This window comes from Somniosus microcephalus, unplaced genomic scaffold (genome assembly GCF_052327205.1).
Source record: "Somniosus microcephalus isolate GS21.2 unplaced genomic scaffold, FLI_Smic_1.0 unresolved_chr4, whole genome shotgun sequence".
NCBI classification, from domain to species: domain Eukaryota; kingdom Metazoa; phylum Chordata; class Chondrichthyes; order Squaliformes; family Somniosidae; genus Somniosus; species Somniosus microcephalus.
In genome coordinates, this window is record NW_028225182.1 from 46432517 (window position 1) to 46451253 (window position 18737).

General features: G+C 45.6%; 9 non-coding genes across 9 annotated transcripts; 7 read left to right on the forward strand and 2 right to left on the reverse strand.

Moving 5' to 3' along the window:
* Positions 1-1620: 1620 nt before the first annotated feature.
* On the forward strand, positions 1621-1692 carry trnaw-cca (transfer RNA tryptophan (anticodon CCA)). Its single transcript has one exon. It is a non-coding gene; the product is annotated as a tRNA-Trp (tRNA).
* Positions 1693-2259: 567 nt separating this feature from the next.
* trnav-cac (transfer RNA valine (anticodon CAC)) lies at positions 2260-2332 on the forward strand. The gene has a single exon. It is a non-coding gene; the product is annotated as a tRNA-Val (tRNA).
* Positions 2333-3017: 685 nt separating this feature from the next.
* trnal-cag (transfer RNA leucine (anticodon CAG)) lies at positions 3018-3100 on the forward strand. Its single transcript has one exon. It is a non-coding gene; the product is annotated as a tRNA-Leu (tRNA).
* Positions 3101-5499: 2399 nt separating this feature from the next.
* On the reverse strand, positions 5500-5573 carry trnak-cuu (transfer RNA lysine (anticodon CUU)). The gene has a single exon. It is a non-coding gene; the product is annotated as a tRNA-Lys (tRNA).
* Positions 5574-6034: 461 nt separating this feature from the next.
* trnaw-cca (transfer RNA tryptophan (anticodon CCA)) lies at positions 6035-6106 on the forward strand. The gene has a single exon. It is a non-coding gene; the product is annotated as a tRNA-Trp (tRNA).
* Positions 6107-6663: 557 nt separating this feature from the next.
* trnav-cac (transfer RNA valine (anticodon CAC)) lies at positions 6664-6736 on the forward strand. The gene has a single exon. It is a non-coding gene; the product is annotated as a tRNA-Val (tRNA).
* Positions 6737-9874: 3138 nt separating this feature from the next.
* trnak-cuu (transfer RNA lysine (anticodon CUU)) lies at positions 9875-9948 on the reverse strand. Its single transcript has one exon. It is a non-coding gene; the product is annotated as a tRNA-Lys (tRNA).
* A 1101-nt stretch (positions 9949-11049) lies between these two features.
* Positions 11050-11122, forward strand: trnav-cac (transfer RNA valine (anticodon CAC)). The gene has a single exon. It is a non-coding gene; the product is annotated as a tRNA-Val (tRNA).
* A 5887-nt stretch (positions 11123-17009) lies between these two features.
* On the forward strand, positions 17010-17092 carry trnal-cag (transfer RNA leucine (anticodon CAG)). The gene has a single exon. It is a non-coding gene; the product is annotated as a tRNA-Leu (tRNA).
* Positions 17093-18737: the final 1645 nt, after the last annotated feature.

Genomic DNA, 18737 nt, shown 5'->3' on the forward strand with positions numbered 1-18737 from the left:
TTCTCCCTTATCTATTCTACCAGTTACATCCTCAAAAAATTTTAACATTTCCATCTGACCTGGTACTGAAAGAGGAGACGGTTCCACAGTGTAGCTGTTATCACGTTTGCGGAACCATTTGGTTGGAACTTGCTCCTTCTGCTTGTCCAGGGGCGAGATTGCTCTCCTGTGTGAGGAAATAACAACTAAGAACAAACGAATTAGGAGCTGGAGTAGCCCATATATTGTGTAAAATGAGATATGGGTAACAGTTAACAGTTAACATGCAAAGCACAAAACCTGCTGACAAGGGTGGTGCTGTTGCTGTTTGGTGAACCGACCGCTACCTAGCAGAAGCTGTACGCCAACTCTCCAACACCTCCTCCTACCTCCACCTGGACCATGACCCCACTACCGAATATCAAGTCACCATTTGCAAGACTGTCACTGACCTCGTATGAGAAGAGGTTGAGTAAACTAGGACTGCAGTCTCTTGAATTCGGAAGAATGAGAGGGGATCTCATTAAGCATGCAAAATTATTACAGGGTTTGATCGGTTGGATGCTGGGAGAATGTTTCCCTTGGCCGGGAAGTCTAGAACCAGGGGCCACAGCCTCAGGATAAAGGTTAGGCCATTCAGGACTGAGAGGAGAAGACATTTCTTCACACAGAGGGTGGTGAATCTTTGGAATTCTCTACCCCAGAGGGCTGTGGAGGCTCAGTCATTGCGTATGTTCAAAACAGAAGTCGGTAGATTTCTGACTGGTAAGGGCATCAAGAGATATGGCAATAGGGCCGGTGAATGGAATTGAGGCAGGAGATCAGCCATGATCTCATAGAATCCCCTACAGTTGCTTAACAATCTGTTCCATTACCTCTTTTTTCCAGTTCTGACGAAAGGTTATCGACCTGAAACGTTAACTCTGTTTATCTCTTCGCAGAAGCTGCCTGACCTGCTGAGTATCTCCAGCATTTTCTGTTTCAATTCAGATTTCCAATTTCTGCAGTATTTTCTCAGTTCGCATTTCTTTCATTGTGCAAAACAAGGTTATCGCTCAATTAATGACGCTTTGAAAGCAACATAAAAGTTCAACAAAATAAATACCGCTCAACCTGGGTGCTCGAACCCGCGAACTCTAAGATTAAGAGTCTCATGCTTTACCGACTGAGCTAGCCGGGCCTGTTAAAACTGCATTTCGTTGTCGCTGATTGCAGTCAGGTACCTGGTGGCTCCGGCCCGGTCACAACAGCATGTCTGAGCCGCATTTCTGCAAACTACGAAACAAGTTCTCCAGAAGCCCAAGGCGTATAAGGAACTCAAGCAGCAATAATCCCTTTCATTAACCACAGGGGTTCAGGCAATTTTCTGATCGCAAAACGCTTTAGTCCTTGTCAATATATCTTGTCTATTTCCCGGAGATTCCCGATTCTGTCTTTCTCTCTGGCTCTGTTTATTGTGTCTGTGGCCACCTGCGGGTTGATTTTGAAGGAATACCTTAGTTTGTGTCTGCTTGTTACGTTAAACAAATGAGGGCATGAGGCGCCTCTGTGCATGACACTGAGGAATCAGGAGAAGGCAGGAGGAATGAAACAGTGTTTGTGGAACGTGTGTATATAAAAACAGCGCGTTTTAGATTGTAGGGCCTCGTGGCGCAACGGTAGCGCGTCTGACTCCAGATCAGAAGGCTGCGTGTTCAAATCACGTCGGGGTCACTGTTTTTCCGGGTAATTCCAGAATTATTGTTTTCTTTGCCGTTTCACAATAACCAGACACTTGCTCCAAAGACTGTCTCACTCTTTCCCCAGTGTCAGGGAGAGAAGCGCCACAATTCCTCATTTATTTAATGTGACAAAACACAAGCACAGGTATTCGCTCAAAATCAACCTGCAGGTGGTCACACAGAATAAACAGAGCCAGAGAGACAGGCAGAATCGGGAAACACCGGCAAATAGACGAGAGATATTGACAAGGTGAGAAAACGCTTTGCGATCAGAAAATTGCCTGAATCCCTGTGGTTAATGAAAGGGCTTTTGAAGCTTGATTTCCTTACACACCTTGGAATTCAGGTGAACCTGGTTCATGGTTTGCAGAACAAGTTAAACGCCTGGGTTAAACCAGAGGGAAGGAAATTCGACAGTTTAATGAGTTTGAAAGGAACATTTTTGACTTGTGCAGTTCGGTCAGAGAAATGCCAGTGAAAGGAAATCATTGCAGAAAGAGCGATTCTGTAGTGTCCCTTCTGTCTGAACAGTGCTTTCTCGATGCTCAATTCAGCAGAGGTTTCCGTAGTGTAGCGGTTATCACGTTCGCCTCACACGCGAAAGGTCCCCGGTTCGAGCCCGGGCGGAAACATTATTTTTCTGTGAAATAAATTTAACAGGTTTCTTGTGTCAGGAGCAACGAACAATTTAAAGCAGACTCCTAAAATACACAGTGCGTAAATTCTGATAGGGTATAAATCTTCGTCAATGAATAAACTTTCACAAATTATTAAAGTTAAATTACTCAACTTTCGACTGTCCCTTACTGTGAGCATTTATTTCATTCTGCAAAACAACGCTTTCGGTTAATGAATGTTGATTAAAACAATTAAACCACTAAACTACCAGAACACACATTAAAGAGTTGATCACAATTGCTGATATTTCTTATCTTTTTTCTGGTGTTTTTTCAGCTCTTGGTCCTTTTCAGCTCCTGACTGCGGATATTCCTCTGATTAAACGTGAACAAACTGAAATATCTCGCAGCCCCGGCCTCGGTTAATACCAACAGATCTAAGCCGCATTTCAGGCCCGAAAACAAACCCATTAATTATTCGCTTCTCCCCAGCTCCAGAGCTCAGATTGATACTGCCCATCCCTGGAGCTGCAAGATAATAGGGACCCGGGACAAACATCCCCATACACCGAGCACAAGCTCAGGAAAACCCCGGGGGAGATGATATCCCGGTCACTGAGCCTTCAACAGCATTGAACAAGCACCCGGACGGAAACGTTCTTCATGTGGAAGTGATGAGATGCAGAAATTCATGAAGCGAGTCAGGATGGCCGAGCGGTCTAAGGCGCTGCGTTCAGGTCGCAGTCTCCTCTGGAGGCGTGGGTTCGAATCCCACTTCTGACAGTCTTTACTTTGGAATTACCAAGCGGAACTCATTTATTTTCACACCACTGTCAAGCACTTTGGGACATCCCTTAAAAGTGGGATTCAGCAGTTCACCTGCTCCATTCACATAGAAACATAGAAGATAGGAGCAGGAGTAGGCCATTCGGCCCGTCGAGCCTGCTCCGCCATTTAATGAGATCATGGCTGATCATCCACATTCAGTACCACTGTCCCTGCTTTCTCCCCATATCCCGTTATCTCTTTAGCCTTAAGAAATATATCTAACTCCTTCTTGAATATATTTAATGAATTGGCCTCAACTGCCTTCTGTGGTACAGAATTCAACAGGTTCACCACTCTCTGGGTGAAGAAATTCCTCCTCATCTCAGCCCTAAGTGGCTTACCCCTTATCCTTAGACTGTGACCGCTGGTTCTGGATTCCCGCACCATCGGGATCATTCTTCCTGCATCTAGTGTGTCTAGTCCTGTTAGAATTTTGTAAGTTTCAATGAGATCCCCTCTCGTTCTTCTAAACTCTAGCGAATATAAGCCAAATCATCTCAATCTGTCTTCATACGTCATTCCTGCCATCCCATGTATCAGTCTGGTGAATCTTCGCTGCACTCCCTCCATGGCAAGAACATCCTTCCTCAGATAAGGTGACCAAAGCTGCACACAATACTCAAGGTATGGTCTCACCAAGGCCTTGTACAACTGCAGCAAGACATCCTTGCTCCTGTACTCGAAACCTCTCACTATAAAGGCCAACATTTGCCTTCTTAACCACCTGCTGCACCTGCATGCTTACCTTCAGCGATTGGTGTACACGGACACCCAGGTCTCATTGCAGTTCCCCTTTTCCCAATCTATTGACATTCTGATAATAAGCTGTCTTCCTGCTTTTGCCACCAAAGTTGATAACCTCACATTTATCCACATTATACTGCATCTGCCATGCTTCTGCTAAATCTCCTAACCTGTCCATATCATACTGGAGTTTCTCTGCATCCTCCTCACAGCACACATGCCCACCCAGCTTTGTGTCGTCTGCAAACTTGGAGTTATTATATCAAGTTCATCCTTCTAGATCATTAATATATATTGTGAGTAGCTGGGGTCCTAGCACTTATCCCTGCCCTACCCCACGAGTAACTGCCTGCCACTTGGAAAAATACCCGTTTAGACATACTCTTTGCTTCCTGTCTGCCAACCAGTTCTCTATCCAAGTCAGTACCTTACCCCCGATCCCATGTGCTTTAACTTTGCACACCAATCTCTTATGTGGGACCTTATCGAAAGCCTTCTGAAAGTCCAAATACACCACATCCACTGGTTCTCCCTTATCTATTCTACCAGTTACATCCTCAAAAAATTTTAACATTTCCATCTGACCTGGTACTGAAAGAGGAGACGGTTCCACAGTGTAGCTGTTATCACGTTTGCGGAACCATTTGGTTGGAACTTGCTCCTTCTGCTTGTCCAGGGGCGAGATTGCTCTCCTGTGTGAGGAAATAACAACTAAGAACAAACGAATTAGGAGCTGGAGTAGCCCATATATTGTGTAAAATGAGATATGGGTAACAGTTAACAGTTAACATGCAAAGCACAAAACCTGCTGACAAGGGTGGTGCTGTTGCTGTTTGGTGAACCGACCACTACCTAGCAGAAGCTGTACGCCAACTCTCCAACACCTCCTCCTACCTCCACCTGGACCATGACCCCACTACCGAATATCAAGTCACCATTTGCAAGACTGTCACTGACCTCGTATGAGAAGAGATTGAGTAAACTAGGACTGCAGTCTCTTGAATTCGGAAGAATGAGAGGGGATCTCATTAAGCATGCAAAATTATTACAGGGTTTGATCGGTTGGATGCTGGGAGAATGTTTCCCTTGGCCGGGAAGTCTAGAACCAGGGGCCACAGCCTCAGGATAAAGGTTAGGCCATTCAGGACTGAGAGGAGAAGAAATTTCTTCACACAGAGTGTGGTGAATCTTTGGAATTCTCTACCCCAGAGGGCTGTGGAGGCTCAGTCATTGCGTATGTTCAAAACAGAAGTCGGTAGATTTCTGACTGGTAAGGGCATCAAGAGATATGGCAATAGGGCCAATGAATGGAATTGAGGCAGGAGATCAGCCATGATCTCATAGAATCCCCTACAGTTGCTTAAAAATCTGTTCCATTACCTCTTTTTTCCAGTTCTGACGAAAGGTTATCGACCTGAAACGTTAACTCTGTTTCTCTCTTCGCAGAAGCTGCCTGACCTGCGGAGTATCTCCAGCATTTTCTGTTTCAATTCAGATTTCCAGCTTCTGCAGTATTTTCTCAGTTCGCATTTCTTTCATTGTGCAAAACAAGGTTATCGCTCAATTAATGACGCTTTGAAAGCAACATAAAAGTTTAACAAAATAAATACCGCCCAACGTGGGAGCTCGAACCCACGACCCTGAGATTAAGAGTCTCATGTCCTACCGACTGAGCTAGCCGCGCCTGTTGGAACGGCATTTCATTGTCGCTGATTGCAGTCAGGTACCTGGTGGCTCCGGCCCGGTCACAACAGCATGTTTGAGCCGCATTTCTGCAAACTACGAAACAAGTTCTCCAGAAGCCCAAGGCGTATAAGGAACGCAAACAGCAATAATCCCTTTCATTAACCACAGGGGTTCAGGCAATTTTCTGATCGCAAAACGCTTTAGTCCTTGTCAATATATCTTGTCTATTTCCCGGCGATTCCCGATTCTGTCTTTCTCTCTGGCTCTGTTTATTGTGTCTGTGGCCACCTGCGGGTTGATTTTGAAGGAATACCTGTGTTTGTGTCTGCTTGTTACGTTAAACAAATGAGGGCATCAGGCGCCTCAGTGCATGACACTGAGGAATCAGGAGAAGGCAGTAGGAATGAAACAGTGTTTGTGGAACGTGTGTATATAAAAACAGCGAGGTTTTGATTGTAGGACCTCGTGGCGCAACGGTAGCGCGTCTGACTCCAGATCAGAAGGCTGCGTGTTCAAATCACGTCGGGGTCACTGTAATTCCAGAATTATTGTTTTCTTTGCCGTTTCACAATAACCAGACACTTGCTCCAAAGACTGTCTCACTCTTTCCCCAGTGTCAGGGAGAGAAGCGCCACAATTCCTCATTTATTTAATGTGACAAAACACAAGCACAGGTATTCGCTCAAAATCAACCTGCAGGTGGTCACACAGAATAAACAGAGCCAGAGAGACAGGCAGAATCGGGAAACACCGGCAAATAGACGAGAGATATTGACAAGGTGAGAAAGCGCATTGCGATCAGAAAATTGCCTGAATCCCTGTGGTTAATGAAAGGGCTTTTGAAGCTTGATTTCCTTACACACCTTGGAATTCAGGTGAACCTGGTTCATGGTTTGCAGAACAAGTTAAACGCCTGGGTTAAACCAGAGGGAAGGAAATTCGACAGTTTAATGAGTTTGAAAGGAACATTTTTGACTTGTGCAGTTCGGTCAGAGAAATGCCAGTGAAAGGAAATCATTGCAGAAAGAGCGATTCTGTAGTGCCCCTTCTGTCTGAACAGTGCTTTCTCGATGCTCAATTAAGCAGAGGTTTCCGTAGTGTAGCGGTTATCACGTTCGCCTCACACGCGAAAGGTCCCCGGTTCGAGACCGGGCGGAAACATTATTTTTCTGTGAAATAAATTTAACAGGTTTCTTGTGTCAGAAGCAACGAACAATTTAAAGCAGGCTCCTAAAATACACAGTGCGTAAATTCTGATAGGGTATAAATCTTCGTCAATGAATAAACTTTCACAAATTATTAAAGTTAAATTACTCAACTTTCGACTGTCCCTTACTGTGAGCTTTTATTTCATTCTGCAAAACAACGCTTTCGGTTAATGAATGTTGATTAAAACAATTAAACCACTAAACTACCAGAACACACATTAAAGAGTTGATCACAATTGCTGATATTTCTTATCTTTTTTCTGGTGTTTTTTCAGCTCTTGGTCCTTTTCAGCTCCTGACTGCGGATATTCCTCTGATTAAACGTGAACAAACTGAAATATCTCGCAGCCCCGGCCTCGGTTAATACCAACAGATCTAAGCCGCATTTCAGGCCCGAAAACAAACCCATTAATTATTCGCTTCTCCCCAGCTCCAGAGCTCAGATTGATACTGCCCATCCCTGGAGCTGCAAGATAATAGGGACCCGGGACAAACCTCCCCATACACCGAGTACAAGCTCAGGAAAACCCCGGGGGAGATGATATCCCGGTCACTGAGCCTTCAACAGCATTGAACAAGCACCCGGACGGAAACGTTCTTCATGTGGAAGTGATGAGATGCAGAAATTAATGGAGCAAGTCAGGATGGCCGAGCGGTCTAAGACGCTGCGTTCAGGTCGCATGCTCCTCTGACAGTCTTTACTTTTAATTACCAAGCGGAACTCATTTATTTTCACACCACTGTCAAGCACTTTGGGACATCCCTTAAAAGTGGGATTCAGCAGTTCACCTGCTCCATTCACATAGAAACATAGAAGATAGGAGCAGGAGTAGGCCATTCGGCCCGTCGAGCCTGCTCCTCCATTTAATGAGATCATGGCTGATCATCCACATTCAGTACCCTGTCCCTGCTTTCTCCCCATATCCCGTTATCTCTTTAGCCTTAAGAAATATATCTAACTCCTTCTTGAATATATTTAATGAATTGGCCTCAACTGCCTTCTGTGGTACAGAATTCAACAGGTTCACCACTCTCTGGGTGAAGAAATTCCTCCTCATCTCAGCCCTAAGTGGCTTACCCCTTATCCTTAGACTGTGACCGCTGGTTCTGGATTCCCGCACCATCGGGATCATTCTTCCTGCATCTAGTGTGTCTAGTCCTGTTAGAATTTTGTAAGTTTCAATGAGATCCCCTCTCGTTCTTCTAAACTCTAGCGAATATAAGCCAAATCATCTCAATCTGTCTTCATACGTCATTCCTCCCATCCCATGTATCAGTCTGGTGAATCTTCGCTGCACTCCCTCCATGGCAAGAACATCCTTCCTCAGATAAGGTGACCAAAGCTGCACACAATACTCAAGGTATGGTCTCACCAAGGCCTTGTACAACTGCAGCAAGACATCCTTGCTCCTGTACTCGAAACCTCTCACTATAAAGGCCAACATTTGCCTTCTTAACCACCTGCTGCACCTGCATGCTTACCTTCAGCGATTGGTGTACACGGACACCCAGGTCTCATTGCAGTTCCCCTTTTCCCAATCTATTGACATTCTGATAATAAGCTGTCTTCCTGTTTTTGCCACCAAAGTTGATAACCTCACATTTATCCACATTATACTGCATCTGCCATGCTTCTGCTAAATCACCTAACCTGTCCATATCATACTGGAGTTTCTCTGCATCCTCCTCACAGCACACATGCCCACCCAGCTTTGTGTCGTCTGCAAACTTGGAGTTATTATATCTAGTTCAACCTTCTAGATCATTAATATATATTGTGAGTAGCTGGGGTCCTAGCACTTATCTCTGCCCTACCCCACGAGTAACTGCCTGCCACTTGGAAAAATACCCGTTTAGACATACTCTTTGCTTCCTGTCTGCCAACCAGTTCTCTATCCAAGTCAGTACCTTACCCCCGATCCCATGTGCTTTAACTTTGCACACCAATCTCTTATGTGGGACCTTATCGAAAGCCTTCTGAAAGTCCAAATACACCACATCCGCTGGTTCTCCCTTATCTATTCTACCAGTTATATCCTCAAAAAATTTTAACATTTCCATCTGACCTGGTACTGAAAGTGGAGACGGTTCCCCAGTGTAGCTGTTATCACGTTTGCGGAACCATTTGGTTGGAACTTGCTCCTTCTGCTTGTCCAGGGGCGAGATTGCTCTCCTGTGTGAGGAAATAACAACTAAGAACAAACGAATTAGGAGCTGGAGTAGCCCATATATTGTGTAAAATGAGATATGGGTAACAGTTAACAGTTAACATGCAAAGCACAAAACCTGCTGACAAGGGCGGTGCTGTTGCTGTTTGGTGAACCGACCGCTACCTAGCAGAAGCTGTACGCCAACTCTCCAACACCTCCTCCTACCTCCACCTGGACCATGACCCCACTACCGAATATCAAGTCACCATTTGCAAGACTGTCACTGACCTCGTATGAGAAGAGATTGAGTAAACTAGGACTGCAGTCTCTTGAATTCGGAAGAATGAGAGGGGATCTCATTAAGCATGCAAAATTATTACAGGGTTTAATCGGTTGGATGCTGGGAGAATGATTCCCTTGGCTGGGAAGTCTAGAACCAGGGGCCACAGCCTCAGGATAAAGGTTAGGCCATTCAGGACTAAGAGGAGAAGAAATTTCTTCACACAGAGGGTGGTGAATCTTTGGAATTCTCTACCCCAGAGGGCTGTGGAGGCTCAGTCATTGCGTATGTTCAAAACAGAAGTGGGTAGATTTCTGACTGGTAAGGGCATCAAGAGATATGGCAATAGGGCCGGTGAATGGAATTGAGGCAGGAGATCAGCCATGATCTCATAGAATCCCCTACAGTTGCTTAAAAATCTGTTCCATTACCTCTTTTTTCCAGTTCTGACGAAAGGTTATCGACCTGAAACGTTAACTCTGTTTCTCTCTTCGCAGAAGCTGCCTGACCTGCTGAGTATCTCCTGCACTTTCTGTTTCAATTCAGATTTCCAGCTTCTGCAGTATTTTCTCAGTTCGCATTTCTTTCATTGTGCAAAACAAGGTTATCGCTCAATTAATGACGCTTTGAAAGCAACATAAAAGTTTAACAAAATAAATACCGCCCAACGTGGGAGCTCGAACCCACGACCCTGAGATTAAGAGTCTCATGTTCTACCGACTGAGCTAGCCGCGCCTGTTGAAACGGCATTTTATTGTCGCTGATTGCAGTCAGGTACCTGGTGGCTCCGGCCCGGTCACAACAGCATGTTTGAGCCGCATTTCTGCAAACTACGAAACAAGTTCTCCAGAAGCCCAAGGCGTATAAGGAACTCAAGCAGCAATAATCCCTTTCATTAACCACAGGGGTTCAGGCAATTTTCTGATCGCAAAACGCTTTAGTCCTTGTCAATATATCTTGTCTATTTCCCGGAGATTCCCGATTCTGTCTTTCTCTCTGGCTCTGTTTATTGTGTCTGTGGCCACCTGCGGGTTGATTTTGAAGGAATACCTGTGTTTGTGTCTGCTTGTTACGTTAAACAAATGCGGGCATCAGGCGCCTCTGTGCATGACACTGAGGAATCAGGAGAAGGCAGGAGGAATGAAACAGTGTTTGTGGAACGTGTGTATATAAAAACAGCGTGGTTTTGATTGTAGGACATCGTGGCGCAACGGTAGCGCGTTCTGTCTCCAGATCAGAAGGCTGCGTGTTCAAATCACGTCGGGGTCACTGTTTTTCCGGGTAATTCCAGAATTATTGTTTTCTTTGCCGTTTCACAATAACCAGACACTTGCTCCAAAGACTGTCTCACTCTTTCCCCAGTGTCAGGGAGAGAAGCGCCACAATTCCTCATTTATTTAATGTGACAAAACACAAGCACAGATATTCGCTCAAAATCAACCTGCAGGTGGTCACACAGAATAAACAGAGCCAGAGAGACAGGCAGAATCGGGAAACACCGACAAATAGACGAGAGATATTGACAAGGTGAGAAAGCGCTTTGCGATCAGAAAATTGCCTGAATCCCTGTGGTTAATGAAAGGGCTTTTGAAGCTTGATTTCCTTACACACCTTGGAATTCAGGTGAACCTGGTTCATGGTTTGCAGAACAAGTTAAACGCCTGGGTTAAACCAGAGGGAAGGAAATTCGACAGTTTAATGAGTTTGAAAGGAACATTTTTGACTTGTGCAGTTCGGTCAGAGAAATGCCAGTGAAAGGAAATCATTGCAGAAAGAGCGATTCTGTAGTGTCCCTTCTGTCTGAACAGTGCTTTCTCGATGCTCAAATAAGCAGAGGTTTCCGTAGTGTAGCGGTTATCACGTTCGCCTCACACGCGAAAGGTCCCCGGTTCGAGACCGGGCGGAAACATTATTTTTCTGTGAAATAAATTTAACAGGTTTCTTGTGTCAGAAGCAACGAACAATTTAAAGCAGGCTCCTAAAATACACAGTGCGTAAATTCTGATAGGGTATAAATCTTCGTCAATGAATAAACTTTCACAAATTATTAAAGTTAAATTACTCAACTTTCGACTGTCCCTTACTGTGAGCTTTTATTTCATTCTGCAAAACAACGCTTTCGGTTAATGAATGTTGATTAAAACAATTAAACCACTAAACTACCAGAACACACATTAAAGAGTTGATCACAATTGCTGATATTTCTTATCTTTTTTCTGGTGTTTTTTCAGCTCTTGGTCCTTTTCAGCTCCTGACAGCTCCTCTGATTAAACGTGAACAAACTGAAATATCTCGCAGCCCCGGCCTCGGTTAATACCAACAGATCTAAGCCGCATTTCAGGCCCGAAAACAAACCCATTAATTATTCGCTTCTCCCCAGCTCCAGAGCTCACATTGATACTGCCCATCCCTGGAGCTGCAAGATAATAGGGACCCGGGACAAACCTCCCCATACACCGATCACAAGCTCAGGAAAACCCCGGGGGAGATGATATCCCGGTCACTGAGCCTTCAACAGCATTGAACAAGCAACCGGACGGAAACGTTCTTCATGTGGAAGTGATGAGAAGCAGAAATTAATGGAGCGGGCTTTTTCTTTCACAGCTGGTGCAGTCGGGAGAGCAGGAGGCCAGTAACTGGTGAGTTTAAAAGCTCTCCTTTCGGGGGCTTTTTCTTTCACAGCTGGGGCAGTCGGGAGAGCAGGAGGCCAGTAACTGGTGAGTTTAAAAGCTCACCTTTTGGGGGCTTTTTCTTTCACAGCTGGTGCAGTCGGGAGAGCAGGAGGCCAGTAACTGGTGAATTTAAAAGCTCACCTTTCGGGGGCTTTTTCTTTCACAGCTGGGGCAGTCGGGAGAGCAGGAGGCCAGTAACTGGTGAGTTTAAAAGCTCACCTTTCGCGGGCTTTTTCTTTCACAGCTGGTGCAGTCGGGAGAGCAGGAGGCCAGTAACTGGTGAGTTTAAAAGCTCACCTTTCGGGGGCTTTTTCTTTCACAGCTGGTGCAGTCGGGAGAGCAGGAGGCCAGTAACTGGTGAGTTTAAAAGCTCACCTTTCGGGGGCTTTTTCTTTCACAGCTGGGGCAGTCGGGAGAGCAGGAGGCCAGTAACTGGTGAGTTTAAAAGCTCACCTTTCGCGGGCTTTTTCTTTCTCAGCTGGTGCAGTCGGGAGAGCAGGAGGCCAGTAACTGGTGAGTTTAAAAGCTCACCTTTCGGGGGCTTTTTCTTTCACAGCTGGGGCAGTCGGGAGAGCAGGAGGCCAGTAACTGGTGAGTTTAAAAGCTCACCTTTCGCGGGCTTTTTCTTTCACAGCTGGTGCAGTCGAGAGAGCAGGAGGCCAGTAACTGGTGAGTTTAAAAGCTCACCTTTCGGGGGCTTTTTCTTTCACAGCTGGGGCAGTCGGGAGAGCAGGAGGCCAGTAACTGGTGAGTTTAAAAGCTCACCTTTCGCGGGCTTTTTCTTTCACAGCTGGTGCAGTCGGGAGAGCAGGAGGCCAGTAACTCTTATATAGGTGGAGCTGTTGCTAAACCCGAAACACTACAGTGTAGTGTCTCCCACCCTTCCACCTCCTCTAACCTTTTAGGGGTTAGGGGAAGTTGAAAAGGTAGGTTCAATTTATTTTATTTCAGGAGCCTAACCTAGGTGGAAAAGGTTCCAGGACAGGAGGCGGCAGTGAAAATACAACACCAGAAAACAGGTAGGTGACTGGTTGGTGAGTACTTTCACAAACTTATTCTAAGTAGAATTCAATAATTAAGCTAAATCGTAGTAAATAAAAGGATATTGTAAGGGTTAAGTCATGGAAGGGCAGCTCGGACCCGTGTCATGCTCCTCCTGTGCCATGTGGGAAATCAGGGACACTGTCCCTGACAACTATGTGTGCAGGAAGTGTGTCCAGCTGCAGCTCCTAGCATGGCGGCGCTGGAGCTGCGAATGGACTCACTCTGGAGCATACGCGATGCTGAGGATGTTGTGGATAGCACATTCAGTGAGTTGGTCACACCGCAGGTAAAGGCTAGCTCAGACAGTAAATGGGTGACCAAAAGGCAGGGCAAAGGCAGGAAGGTAGTGCAGGAGTCACCTGCGGTCATCTCCCTCCAAAACAGGTTTACCGTTTTGGGTACTGTTGGGGGAGATGACTTATCAGGGGAAGGCACCAGCAGCCAGGTTCAGGGCACCATGACTGGCTCTGCTGCACAGAAGGGCGGGAAAAAGAGGGATAGGGCTATAGTGATAGGGGATTCAATTGTAAGGGGGATAGATAGGAGTTTCTGTGGCCGAGACCGAGACTCCAAGATGGTATGTTGCCTCCCTGGTGCAAGGGTCAAGGATGTCTCGGAGCGGGTGCAGAGCATTCTGAAGGGGGAGGGGGATCAGCCAGTTGTCGTGGTACATGTAGGTACCAACGATGTAGGTAAAAAGAGGGAGGAGGTCCTACAAGCTGAATTTAGGGAGTTAGGAGCTAAATTGAAAAGTAGGACCTCAAAGGTAGTAATCTCTGGATTGCTACCAGTGCCACGAGCTAATAAGTTTAGAGAGAGTAAGATAGATAAGCTAAATACGTGGCTTGAGCAGTGGTGCAAGGGAGAGGGATTTAAATTCTTGAGGCATTGGAACCAGTTCTTGGGGAGGAGTGACCTGTACCAAGGGGACGGTCGACACCTGAACTGTGAGGGAGCCGATGTCCTCGGGGTAATATTTTCTAGGGCGGTTCGGGAGGATTTAAACTAATTTGGCAGGGGGATGGGAACGTAGGTAGTGGAAAAGAGGGAAGTCATATGAAGTCAGAAATAGATGGTAGAAAGGTGAGAAGCAATAAGCAAAGGAGAGAAACACAAAGGGCCAAACTAATTCATAATGAGAGTGTGAAAAAAGCAAGCCTGAAGGCTTTGTATCTTAATGCTAGAAGCATTAGGAACAAGGTGGATGAATTAGTTGTGGAAATAGAGGTAAACAAGTATGATTTGATTGGGATTACAGAAACGTGGCTGCAGGGTGGGCAAGGCTGGGAACTTAACATCCAGGGATATACAATATTTAGGAAGGATCGGCAAAAAGGTAGGGGAGGTGGGGTAGCATTGCTGGTAAAGGAGGGGATTAATGCAATGGAAAGGAAGGATATTAACACGGATGAAACGGAATCTGTATGGGTAGAAATGAGAAATAGCAAGGGGAGGAAAACGTTAGTGGGTGTGATATATAGGCCTCCAAATAGTAATATGGAGGTGAGGGAAGGCATAAAAAGGGAAATTAGAGAAGCGTGCGATAAGAGCACAGCTGTCATCATGGGTGACTTTAATTTACATATTGATTGGACTACCCAAATTAGTAAAAATTCTGAGGAGGAGGAATTCCTGGAATGTTTTCGGGACGGTTATCTGGACCAATATGTCGAGGAGCCGACTCGAGATCAGGCCATTTTAGACTGGGTATTGTGCAATGAGAAGGGACTTATCAGCAATCTTCTTGTACGAGGCCCCTTGGGTCAGAGCGATCATAATATGATCGAGCTCTCAGTCGAGATGGAGAGTGAGGAAATTGAATCAGAGACTAAGGTCCAGAACTTAAATAAAGGGAATTACGAGGGTATGAGACGGGAATTGGGTAAGATTGATTGGGTGGTGTTTCTGGGGGGATTGACAGTGGATAGACAATGGCAAGCATTCAAAGATAGAATGGAAGCATTCCAGAACATGTTTGTACCGGTTTGGCATAAAAATAAACCTAAAAAGGTGACTCAACCGTGGATAACGAGGGAAATTAGGGACAGCATAAAATCAAAAAAAAGGGCATATCAACTGGCAAAAAAAAGCACCAGACCGGAAGATTGGGGGCAGTACAGGATACAGCAAAAGAGGACAAAGGGATTAATCAGGAAGGGGAAAATAGAATACGAAAGTAAACTTGCAGCAAACATAAAGACAGACTGCAAAAGCTTTTATCGGTATATCAGGAGGAAAAGATGGTAAAATCCCAAGTCGGTCCCTTGCAGTCCGATTCGGGAGAATATATAATGGAGAATAAGGAAATGGCAGACCAATTAAACTTATACTTTGGTTCTGTATTCACAAAGGAGGACACAAATAACCTCCCAGGAATATCGGCAAACATAGGGACTAATGAGAGGGAGGAGCTGACAGAAATTAGTATCTCTAGGGATATGGTGTTGGGTAAGTTGAGGGGACTGAAGGCCGACAAATCCCCAGGGCCTGATAAACTACATCCTAGGGTACTTAAGGAGGTGCCCCTGGAGATAGCAGATGCTCTAAGGATCATCTTCCGGAACTCCATTGACTCGGGAACAGTACCCGTGGATTGGAGGGTAGCTAATGTTACCCCAATATTTAAAAAGGGGGGTAGAGAGAAAGCAGGGAATTATAGACCAGTAAGCCTTACATCGGTTGTGGGCAAAATGCTAGAGTCCATTATTAAGGATAAAATAGCGGAGCACTTGACAAATGGGGAAAGGATCGGACAGAGTCAACATGGATTTACAAAGGGTAAATCGTGTTTGACTAATCTGCTGGAATTTTTTGAGGAAGTAACTGGTAAAATAGATGGGGGAGAGCCAGTGGATGTGGTGTACCTTGACTTCCAGAAAGCCTTCGATAAGGTTCCACACAAAAGATTATCATGCAAAATTAAGGCTCATGGGATAGGGGGCAAAGTATTAACGTGGATAGAGAACTGGCTGGCGGATAGAAAACAGAGAGTTGGAATAAACGGCTCGTTTTCGGAGTGGCAGGCAGTGACCAGCGGGGTGCCGCAAGGATCTGTCCTGGGAACCCAGCTGTTCACAATATATATAAATGATCTGGATCAGGGAATTGGATGCAATATTTCCAAATTCGCTGACGACACTAAACTAGGAGGAGGGGTGGGCTCTGATGAGGATGTCAGGAGGCTACAGTGCGATTTGGACAGGTTGGGGGAATGGGCGGATACGTGGCAGATGCACTATAATGTGGATAAATGCGAGGTTATCCACTTTGGGGGTAAAAACAGGAGGGTAGATTATTATCTAAATGGCAATAGATTGGGAGATGGGGAAGTGCAGAGGGACCTGGACGTTCTTGTGCACCAGTCACTGAAGGAGAGCATGCAGGTGCAACAGGCGATTAAGAAGGCAAATGGTATGTTGGCCTTCATATCAAGGGGGTTCGAGTATAGGAATAGGGATACCTTACTACAGCTGTACAAGGTGCTGGTGAGACCGCATCTGGAGTATTGTGTACAGTTTTGGTCGCCCCATCTGCGGAAGGATGTTCTTGCCATGGAAAGAGTGCAACGGCGATTCACCAGGCTGATACCTGGAATGGCGGGAATGACCTACGAAGAGAGATTAAATAGTTTGGGCTTGTACTCACTGGAGTTTAGAAGATTGAGAGGGGATCTCATCGAAACATATAAAATTATGGCAGGCCTGGACAGGCTGAATTCAGAGAGAATGTTTCCAATGGCCGGGGAGCACAGAACCAGGGGCCACAGTCTAAAAATAGCGGGCAAATCATTTAAAACAGAGATGAGGAAGAATTTCTTCACTCAAAGAGTGGTGAGCCTGTGGAATTCCCTGCCACAGAGGGCTGTGAAGGTTAATTCAATAAATATTTTCAAGAGAGAATTGGATATATTTCTGAAGGCTAAGGGGATTAAGGGTTACGGAGAAAAGGCGGGGATGGGGTACTGAACTGGTAAGATCAGCTATGATCTCAGACGAAGATCAGCCATGATCTCATTGAATGGCGGAGCAGGCTCGAAGGGCCGAATGGCCTACTCCTGTTCCTATCTCTATGTTTCTATGTTTCAGGATGGCCGAGCGGTCTAAGGCGCTGCGTTCAGGTCGCAGTTTTCTCTGGAGGCGTGGGTTCGAATCCCACTTCTGACAGTCTTTACTTTTAATTACCAAGCGGAACTCATTTATTTTCACACCACCGTCAAGCACTTTGGGACATCCCTTAAAAGTGGGATTCAGCAGTTCACCTGCTCCATTCACATAGAAACATAGAAGATAGGAGCAGGAGTAGGCCATTTGGCCCCTCGAGCCTGCTCCGCCATTTAATGAGATCATGGCTGATCATCCACATTCAGTACCCTGTCCCTGCTTTCTCCCCATATCCCGTTATCTCTTTAGCCTTAAGAAATATATCTAACTCCTTCTTGAATATATTTAATGAATTGGCCTCAACTGCCTTCTGTGGTACAGAATTCAACAGGTTCACCACTCTCTGGGTGAAGAAATTCCTCCTCATCTCAGCCCTAAGTGGCTTACCCCTTATCCTTAGACTGTGACCGTTGGTTCTGGATTCCCGCACCATCGGGATCTTTCTTCCTGCATCTAGTGTGTCTAGTCCTGTTAGAATTTTGTAAGTTTCAATGAGATCCCCTCTCGTTCTTCTAAACTCTAGCGAATATAAGCCAAATCATCTCAATCTGTCTTCATACGTCATTCCTGCCATCCCATGTATCAGTCTGGTGAATCTTCGCTGCACTCCCTCCATGGCAAGAACATCCTTCCTCAGATAAGGTGACCAAAGCTGCACACAATACTCAAGGTATGGTCTCACCAAGGCCTTGTACAACTGCAGCAAGACATCCTTGCTCCTGTACTCGAAACCTCTCACTATAAAGGCCAACATTTGCCTTCTTAACCACCTGCTGCACCTGCATGCTTACCTTCAGCGATTGGTGTACACGGACACCCAGGTCTCATTGCAGTTCCCCTTTTCCCAATCTATTGACATTCTGATAATAAGCTGTCTTCCTGTTTTTGCCACCAAAGTTGATAACCTCACATTTATCCACATTATACTGCATCTGCCATGCTTCTGCTAAATCACCTAACCTGTCCATATCATACTGGAGTTTCTCTGCATCCTCCTCACAGCACACATGCCCACCCAGCTTTGTGTCGTCTGCAAACTTGGAGTTATTATATCTAGTTCAACCTTCTAGATCATTAATATATATTGTGAGTAGCTGGGGTCCTAGCACTTATCCCTGCCCTACCCCACGAGTAACTGCCTGCCACTTGGAAAAATACCCGTTTAGACATACTCTTTGCTTCCTGTCTGCCAACCAGTTCTCTATCCAAGTCAGTACCTTACCCCCGATCCCATGTGCTTTAACTTTGCACACCAATCTCTTATGTGGGACCTTATCGAAAGCCTTCTGAAAGTCCAAATACACCACATCCACTGGTTCTCCCTTATCTATTCTACAAGTTACATCCTCAAAAATTTTTACCATTTCCATCTGACCTGGTACTGAAAGTGGAGACGGTTCCACAGTGTAGCTGTTATCACGTTTGCGGAACCATTTGGTTGGAACTTGCTCCTTCTGCTTGTCCAGGGGCGAGATTGCTCTCCTGTGTGAGGAAATAACAACTAAGAACAAACGAATTAGGAGCTGGAGTAGCCCATATTTTGTGCAAAATGAGATATGGGTAACAGTTAACAGTTAACATGCAAAGCACAAAACCTGCTGACAAGGGTGGTGCTGTTGCTGTTTGGTGAACCGACCGCTACCTAGCA